Consider the following 9,588-nt stretch of genomic DNA (forward strand, 5'->3'; position numbering starts at 1 on the left):
TCAGCCCTGGGATTTCTTTGGAAGGACTGATGCTAAAGCTGAAACTCCAGTACTTTGGCCACCTCATGCGAAGAGTTGACTCATTGGAAAATACTCTGATGCTGGGAGGGATTGGGGGCAGGAGGAGAAGGGGACGACAGAGGATGAGATGGCTGGATGGCATCACTGACTTGATGGACGTGAGTCTGAGTGAACTCCGGGAGTTGGTGATGGACAGACAGGCCTGGCGTGCTGCGATTCATGGGGTCGAAAAGAGTCGGACACAACTGAGCGACTGATCTGATCTGATGTTCAAGAAAGAACCCCATAAATAAAACTACAAGCAAACTACAGACTGGCAGAAATATTTGTGACAAACAATGATAAAGATATAGTATTAAAACTTTATTTTAAAATACCTAAAAATTAATAATAAGAGGAAAATAACCCAATAGAAAAATGAGCAAAGGATATAAACAGCAATTCAGAAAATAAGTAAAATGGGAGCAATGAACAGATGAAGAAATGCTCAGCATCACTAATATTCAAGAAAATGAAAATTAAAATAATGAGTTACTCTTTTTTACTTATCACATTGCTTAAAATTTTATGTCTGACAATATGATGTTTAGAATTATTTGGGGAAGTGGTACTTCCATATTGTACAGATGAGAGTGAACATTGGTACACACACTTTGAAAAGACAGTATGATATAATCTTTTATATCTATGAATGAACCTACCCTATAAACCAGAAGTTCTATTCCTGGATATTCGTTCTAGAGGGCAGAATTATTTGTGTTGTTGCTATTTAGTCATTAAGTCACGTCCAACTCTTTTGCAACCCATGGACTGTAGCTCACCAGGCTCCTCTGTCCATGGGATTTTGCAAGCAAGAATACTGGCATGGGGTGCCATTTCCTTCTCCAGGGGATCTGTCCAACACAAGGATTGAACCCGAGTCTCCTGCATTGCAGGCAGATTATTTACCACTGAGCTACCAGGGAAGCCCAGTATCATTTGTAATATGCAGTAAAACCCAGAAAACAACACAGAAGTCCAATGATAATGAAACAGCTAAATAAAATGTGTATATTCACACAACAGACTAGTATAAAGAATTGAAAGGGTAAGTTTACCCTTTCAATTTGTATTCTATTTGTATCAACAGGGAAAGATTTCAAAAATACATACTTGAGGAACTTCTGCTTCCCTATAAGGCAGAGTAATAGAAAGTGATTTCAGTTCAGTTTCTCAGTCGTGTCTGACTCTTCGGACCGCATGGACTGCAGCATGCCAGGCTTCCCTGTCCATCACCAACTCCTGGAGCTTGCTCAGACCGATCAGTCGAGTCAGTAATGCTATCCAACCATCTCATCTTCTGTCATCCCCATCTCCTCCTACCTTCAATCTTTCCCAGCATCAGGGTCTTTTCTAATGAATCAATTCTTTGCATCAGGTGGCCAAAGTATTGGAGCTTCACCTCAAGCATCAGTCCTTTCAATGAATATTCAGGACTGATTTCCTTTAGGATTGATTGGTTGGATCTCCTTGCAGTCCAAGGGCCTCTCGAGAGTCTTCTCCAACACCACAGTTCAAAAGCACCAGTGGTCCAACACTCACATCCATACATGACCACTGGAAAAACCACAGCTTTGGCTAGACAGACCTTTATTGACAAAGTAATGTCTCTGCATTTTAATATGCTGTCTAGGTTTGTCATAGCTTTTCTTCCAAGGAGCAAGCATCTTTTAATTTCATGGCTGTAGTCATCATCTGCAGTTATTCTGGAGCCCAAGAAAATAAAGTCTCTCACTGTTTCCATTGTTTCCACATCTATTTACCATAAAGTGATGGGACCAGATGCCATGATCTTAGTTTTCTGAATGTTGAGCTTTAAGCCAGCTTTTTCACTCTCTTCTTTCACTTTCATCAAGAGGCTCTTTAGCTCCTCTTCCCTTTCTACCGTAAGGGTGGTGTCATCTGCATATCTGAGGCTATTGATATTTCTCCGGCAATCATGATTTTAGCTTGTGCTTCATCCAGCCCGGAATTTCGCGTGATGTACTCTGCATATAAGTTAAATAAGCAGGGTGACAATATACAACCTTGACATACTCCTTTCCCAATTTGGAACCAGTCCAGTTCTAACTGTTGCTTCCTGACCTGCATACAGATTTCTCAGGAGGCAGATCAGGTGGTCTGGTATTCCCATCTCTTTAAGAATTTTCCACAGTTTGTTGTGGTCCACACAGTCAAAGGCTTTGGTGTAGTCAATAAAGCAGAAGTAGATGCGTAATACCAGAAGTTCTAGCCAGAATAATTAGGCCAGAAAAAGAAATAAAGGGCACCTAATTGTGTCATCTGTGAACAGAGGTAATTTTATTTTTTCCTTTCCAATTTAGGTGCCCTTTATTTCTTTCTGGCCTAATTATTCTGGCTGGAACTTCTAGTTCACACTGACTAGAAGTGGCAAAAGCAGACATCCTGTCTTGTTCCTCCTCTTAAGGAAAAACTTTCAGTCTTTCATTATTGAGTATGATATTCACTGTGGGTTTCATATATGGCCTTTATCATGTTAGGGGAATTCCCTTTGGGGCTTCCCTGACGGCTCAGATGGTAAAGAATCCTCCTGCAATGTGGGATACCTGGGTTCCATCCCTGGGTTAGGAACCCTAGAGGAGGCCATGGCAACCCACTCCACTATTCTTGCCTGGAGAAGCCCCATGGACAGAGGAACCTGGCAGGCTACAATCTACAGATTCGCAAAGAGTCAGACACAACTGAGCGATTAAGCACATAAACATATATAGATATACATATAAATACATATTTTTTAATGTCTGGAAGCTCACACACCAAAATTGTAAAAATGGAGAAAAAGGAAAGGGGCAAGGTATAGACTGTAGGGAATGGAATAGTTGCTTTTGCTCCAGTATTCCAATGTTTAAGAAAATGTATTTGTGCACTACTTGTAAAATTAAAATTAAGATCACAGTAGCTAGTGTTTAGTTTTCCTTGTCACCAGTGGGTATTGTAGATGTCAGGGTAGAGTCTGTCCTCGCTACAAGCAGGTGGAGTTTTTTTTAATGGACTATCAGGTTTCTCCCTGAGAATCCCTCCAACCCACAGCAAAAGCCCCAAGGCACTTGGCCGCACAGGCTTTTCAGTCCCACCTATGTCTGTTGCCCCCTGGTGGTGATGCTGAGTAACTGCTGCCTTTTCCTGATGTCAGTGGGAGGGGCCAGGCTAGAAAGCAGCCCTTGCCTCAAAATGGCTCCAGGCATGTGCATAGCTGGGGCTGGGGTCTTATAGCTGATGGACAGGCCTCAGGATGCAGCTCTTTCTGGATATTTGGCCCTGATCTGCTTTCCTCGAGTGGGCTGCAGACAGAGGGTACTTGGCCAGAGCAAGGCTGGAGCGAGCCCTGTCCCTGGCTGAGTTTTAGCACCTCTTCCTGTTCCATGACTCTGTCCTTCCTTCAGGGGCAGGAACAGGCTAGCACAGGAGCTGGAGTCCTGGGGCCTCAGCGTGGATCCCTATGGAGAGAAGCCCCATCCTTGGCCCTCTGAAAGGGAATCACTTAGCTGAGGCTCTAGAGCTCCAGCTGCCTGAAGCCATGACCACTCACATGTGCCTATGACCCAGCTTTGCATGAAGCTGGGGTCAGGGCTCAGTCTCTGTCCGGAGTCATAGTTCAGTCTGTGATCCCTTTGGGGTCAGAGTTGGATCAGGTTCTGAGCTCAGACTGGGGTCAAGGTTAGGGCTCAGGCTGGGGCTGGGTCAGGTCCCAGTCTCCATCCAGGATCAGGATCAGGAGGAGGACCAGAGCCTCTGGGCTCTGAAGGCAAATCCGTTTCTCTTCTCAGGTTTTCAGGTCAATCTCAGAGTCCCAAAGTGATTTTTCCCCTGAGCAGAAATTACGGCCCCGCAGGAGCACCTGCTAAATGGGGGTGGGGCAGGGTGGGACAAGGGGAGTGGCAGGGTGGGGGAGGCGCACCGGCCCTCAGCCAGGCAGCACCTAGACAATGCGACACTTTGTTCTCTAACTGAAGAAGGCGCGCGCTTTGATTTGTGTATGGATAACTCATTTCTTGATAAACTTTAAACTTCCCGCAGACTTTGCCCTCCTCCCAGAGCAGGCTTTCTCCAGCCAGGCCTGACGAGAGGCGCTACGTGTGGGAGGTACAGGCCCAACCGTCCCTGGCACATGCCCAGTGTGGGTAATTGTCCCTATTTTGCAGAAGGAGAAACCGAGGTACCCGAGGTCACCTGGGAAAGTGTTCTCTGAGTTGGGACTGGGATCCAGGTCTCCAGGTTCCCAGCCCCAGGAGCTGTCTGGGGCCCAAGCTGCATGCTGTCATTCACGGAAAGATTCGGACTCAACGTTTCACATGCTTATTTTGGGGTTGAAGAGGCTATTACCCACTAACTAAAGGTGCTGGAAGATCCCCTGGAGAAGAGAAGAGCAGCCCACTCCAGTCCTCTTGCCGGGGAAATCCATCCCATGGACAAGGGAGCCTGGTGGGCTACAGTCCACAGGGTTGCAAAAGAGTCAGACACAACTTAGTGACTCATCAACAACAAAGGCGCTGGGAGCAGAGTCCCTAGAGCTCCGGGACATCATCACCAAGGAAAGGCGCCCACCAGCCACTGAGAGGCGAAAATGAAGTGCACCCCCAACGCCGTCCTTCCCTGCACCCGCACACCAGACTTTCTGGATGGGGCAAGGTATCCCCTGCAGAAGACAAAGGACTCCATGGCCGAGGAGGGATGGACCCCTTCACTCACTCTCCTCACAGTAGGGAGATCATGGCCCAGAGAGGGCAGGAGAGCTACCCAGGGTCACACAGCTGGTCAAAAGAAGAGCTAGAGTGCCATGCGGCCAGCCACTCCTCCCTGAACCACAGGACAAGGGGCAGTGCCCCTGAAATGTGGCCCTGTATCCAGAGATCGTACTGGGATGCCGGGGCTGGGGGCTGAAGGCCAGTGGAGAGCTGCAGGGTGGGGGTCCAGGCCTGAAGCCCCACTGATGGTGGGCTTTGTGTTGCATAAGGCTCTCCGTGGCCAGTGGTCAGGAGAGGGCAGGAGTGGCCGGAGAGACCAGGGGTGGCAGGTTCTTCCCAATAAATGAATTCCTGCTGCAGGTGACAATATGGATGGATCTCAGAAACAAAAGCTGGAGGGAGCATCCTGGAAAGCTATCTACAGTGCGCTGCTGCTGCTGCTAAGTCACTTCAGTCGTGTCCGACTCTGTGCGACCCCAGAGATGGCAGCCCACCAGGCTTCTCCGTCCCTGGGATTCTCCAGGCAAGAAGACTGGAGTGGGTTGCCATTTCCTTCTCCAATCTACAGTGTGCCACCATCTCCATAAAGCTCAAAAAGAAGAGTAGTAAGCAATAGATCGATTAGACACTTAGGCTTGCAGGTATAATAAAACCCTTTTTTTAAGAAAAGGAATGATAAACACGAAATTCAAGATAGTATATACCTCCAAGGGGTCTTCAGAGAGTAGCGGACACATAACTAGGTGTGAATTACTGGAAATGTTCTAACTGGGGAGATGATTGATGGGCCATGGGTGTTTATTATATGATTAAACTTTATTACATTATGTTCTTTATATTATATGTATTATATTATTAAACTTTATATTTTACCTCTACAATAATGACTATTTTTATCAAATTTGGCCTTCCCTGATGGCTCAGACAGTAAAGAATCTGCCCACAATGCAGGAGACCTGAGATCCATCCCAGGGTTGGGAAGATCCCCTGGCGAAGGGAAAGGCTACTCACTCCAGTATTCTTGCCTGAAGAATTCCAAGGACAGAGGAGCCTGGAAGGCTATAGTCCATGGGATCGCTAACTGTTGGACACAACAGAGCGACTTTCACATATCAAATTTACCATGTGCCAGACCCTTTAATAAACTCATTATATCCATGAGCTCATTATATCCTCACAACAGCTCTGTGAGGTGGGTGCCTATTTTACAGATGAAGAAACAGAGGCACCAGTGATTTGCTGGAGATCGTATAACTGATATGAGATCCTGGATTCTAATCCAGGCAGTCTGATTCCAGAGCCTGTGACCTAAAACCCTCTACCAAGCTACATATATTATTTATAAGTATCTTATTTTTAATGTAACTTTTAAAAGTTAAAATGTACAAGGAGAGATATGTTCCACGTGAGATATCGATGTCCCCACCTGTTCTTCCCTTCCCCTGGTAAAATCCTTCCCTCCCTCCCCATCTTTCCACCTCCCTTCCCACCTCCTCTCTGCCTACCCAACAGCCCACACTCATCTTCTCTGGGCACCCAGCTTTCATTTGCAAGCAGGGCAACTGGTGCAGTCAAGGTTGACACGCCGAGCCAAGAAGATTAGGGGAGGAAACCTCCTTGGTCCCCACTTCAAGGACCTGAGGGCTGGACCAGAGCTGCCTACCCTGGGTTGGGAGGGGCAGTGAGTGAAGGAAGGTCTGGCTTCCCTCTGACGCCTTCTCTTGGCTTCTCCCTGCAGTGTGGTCCTCACTCTCTCCAAAGCAACCAGCCTGGCCCCACTCAACCCCTTTATTTATAAACCATATGTCCCCGTGTCCCTGCCCGTAACTTCTGTTTGTCCAAAGCCTTAACTGCGTCCTCTGAGGACCAGAGGTCCTGGAGCACTGGGAGGGGCCCGGGGCAAGCTGTGTTCAGGGATGTCCAATTGTGCCCCTCCCCCTGCTCAGGAACCTACAGGGACTCCCATGAAGGTTGCAGGACCTGATGCATAGAACTTGCTCAAAAACTGGCAGTTGTCCCCATTTAAAATGTTAATTTCTGTTGTTGCCTCCCAGGAGCAATTCCAGATGGCTTGGTCAGGTCCCTCAAAGTTGGGAGCGGAGGGGAAGTGACCCGTCTTCACTCACACAGCAAGGCAGTTTGAGGTTCTCCCCTCCTCACTGCACTGCCTTTCTACTCCGTGCTTCCTACCAGTACAGAGAAATGGAAAGAACTTGGGCCCAGACCATGGCTCTGAATCCTGGCTCTGCCCTTGCTGGCTGTGCAACTTTGAACTGGTTGCCTAACCTCTCTGACTTATAGTTTCTTCATTTTTAAAATATAAGCACGTCTGCTTTGTTCAATACTTGATACGCAGAACAGTGCTTGACAAGTAATAGTATCTCCAGAAACATTTCTCCATTAAATGAACGAGTGAATCCCTAAATCTCAGCTCATTTATGAGTATCAAGCAAAGCAATATGGATGAGAAATCTTGCACAGAGCAAACACACTGCTGCTGAGTCGCTTCAGTCGTGTCCGACTCTGTGCAACCCCACAGACAGCAGCCCACCAGGCTCCCCCGTCCCTGGGATTCTCCAGGCAAGAACACTGGAGTGGGTTGCCATTTCCTCCTCCAATGCATGAAAGTGAAAAGTGAAAGTGAAGTCGCTCAGTCGTGTCTGACTCTTAGCGACCCCATGGACCGCAGCCCACCAGGCTCCTCCATCCATGGGATTTCCCAGGCAAGAGTACTGAAGTGGGGTGCCATTGCCTTCTCCAAACACACAGCAGGACATTGTAGATGAGATTCCCCTTTGCCCCTTCATGGACCACTCTGAGGGCTCTAGCCTCCCTTCTGATCCTCCATCTCCAAAGCCCAGATCATCCTGAAATTCCCAGGCACAAACCTCCTGGAACCAAAGGAGCAGGCTCCGAGAGCCCCAGCCAGCCTCCTCCACAGCTTCCCTGCCTATCCTGTGGTCCCTTCACTCAGTGCCTAGAGAAACAGCACCTCCAGCCTCCTTGTTAGGTCCAACCTGCAAGGCCTGCAGCCCCGGACACCCCTGGACACCCCTTTCCTCTATTCTCTTTGATTCGGTAAACATTTCCCTCTCTCCGTGACCAGTGGAGGTGCACAGGTGGGCAGGCTGAGCGAGCTGAGAGCAGGGAGCCAGGTGAGTCTGACAACCATGCCCAGGTACCCACTGTGTTCGGAGCAATTCTGGAGGCTGTAAAGGCCTTCCCAGAAATGGATCGGGGCTGCCCCACGGGGACAGGGCAAGGCAGAGACAAGAAATGACCTCAGTGAAAAGCAGCCAGAGATGAGAGCTAAGGAAGGCTCAGGCAGCAGAAAGAGCTCCAGTCCAAGTGAGGACAGAGCCCCCAGGTGAGTGAGGGAAAAGCCTTTGTCTCTGGCTTCAGTTTTTCCAGCTCTTTAATGAGGGCAGGAGTGTAGATATGGGGGATTTGGTCAACTATCTGTCATCCCCGACTCTTCTCAGCTTCCTAGCATTATCACACATCGCATCATCACAGCTTGCTCCCACAGTCTCCATGGTCCCCACATGCAGACACGGCTGTCCCAGGACACCCAAGAGAACAGGCAGCTTCTACTTCCAGCCTGGCCTGCTAAGGAACCCTACCCACCCCCTTCTCGACTCCTTCCTCAATCTATTACACCCCAGAACCTGCCTTGTAGAGCTCACAAGGGATTAGCAGCCATCAGGGGGAGGGGGTAGGACCACGTGAGCATGAGATTGGGGCTGAGAAATAGTCCCCTTGCTCAGCCCTGGGCAGGGACCTATCTGGCTTCCTCAAGAGCTGGGCTGAGATGCAGGGTGGTGCTTCCACCCTCAGAAGCCCCAGCATGTGTGGAATAAAGGCCAGGAGTGTGGGTGCTGCCCAGTCCCCGCCTCCCTCAGCAGGGGGTTAGGTCTGGGTCTCAAGCACCTGCATCACGGCCGAGAGGGGTGGGAACGATGGTGCCCGTGGCCAGCCTCTGTGAAAGCCCACCATGACCCACCTTCCCCTCACCTCCATGCTGTTGCCAAACTGATTTGGGGGAGGGGTGCCCAGGTGCCCCAGCCCAGGAGAGGCTCAGGCAACTGGGAAGAAGGAGCATAGTGCAGTCCTGCACCTTCTAGAGCTGGACGGACCCTGTCCTGGCCGTGTGGGATAATCGGGTCTCCCAAAGCATCCTGGAGCTTCCAGGATGGAACCAAGGCCTCCATCCCTCTGCCCATCCCCCATAGCAAGTGCAGAGCCCAGAGGGTCTTAGCTGAGCTGGGGTCTGAATACAAAGACCCCTCCCAGGCCCACACTTGGGGAGAGGCCTTCTGGCATGTGATTTGGAAAAGCCTTTGAGAAAATCCTAGATCCAAGAGGGGTTTCCTGAACTCTCAATCCTCCTTGTACAGTTGGGGAAATCAAGGCCCAGAGAGAAGGAACAAAGCCAAGCTTTCATGGGAAGTGGGTGTCAGAGGCAAGCCCAGAACCCTGGGCCCAGACTCCTAGCCCACGTCCACTGCTCTGGTGACAAGGGAGCCCCGGTGTGCCCAGCACGTCCTGGTGGCCCTGGGTCAGCCTGTTTCCAAGGCTCTGTATGAGATGGGGTTCAGCTCGGACTTACCCCCAGCCCACACCACCTTTGCCCACAGCCTGGGGAGACTGGCATGGACACGAGACTCCTCTGGTTCCAGCACAATGAAGGCCAGTCAATGATTCATGAAGGCTCTTTTCCAGGAAGCCTTCACTGTGTACATCAGGCGCCTGCTACTGGCCACAGTACAAGCCCCCCTGGACAGGGCCGGATGGGGATTAATCAGTGACGGGCCCTGAGGAA

The sequence above is a fragment of the Bos indicus genome, chromosome 4 (genome assembly GCF_029378745.1).
Source record: "Bos indicus isolate NIAB-ARS_2022 breed Sahiwal x Tharparkar chromosome 4, NIAB-ARS_B.indTharparkar_mat_pri_1.0, whole genome shotgun sequence".
Taxonomy (NCBI): domain Eukaryota; kingdom Metazoa; phylum Chordata; class Mammalia; order Artiodactyla; family Bovidae; genus Bos; species Bos indicus.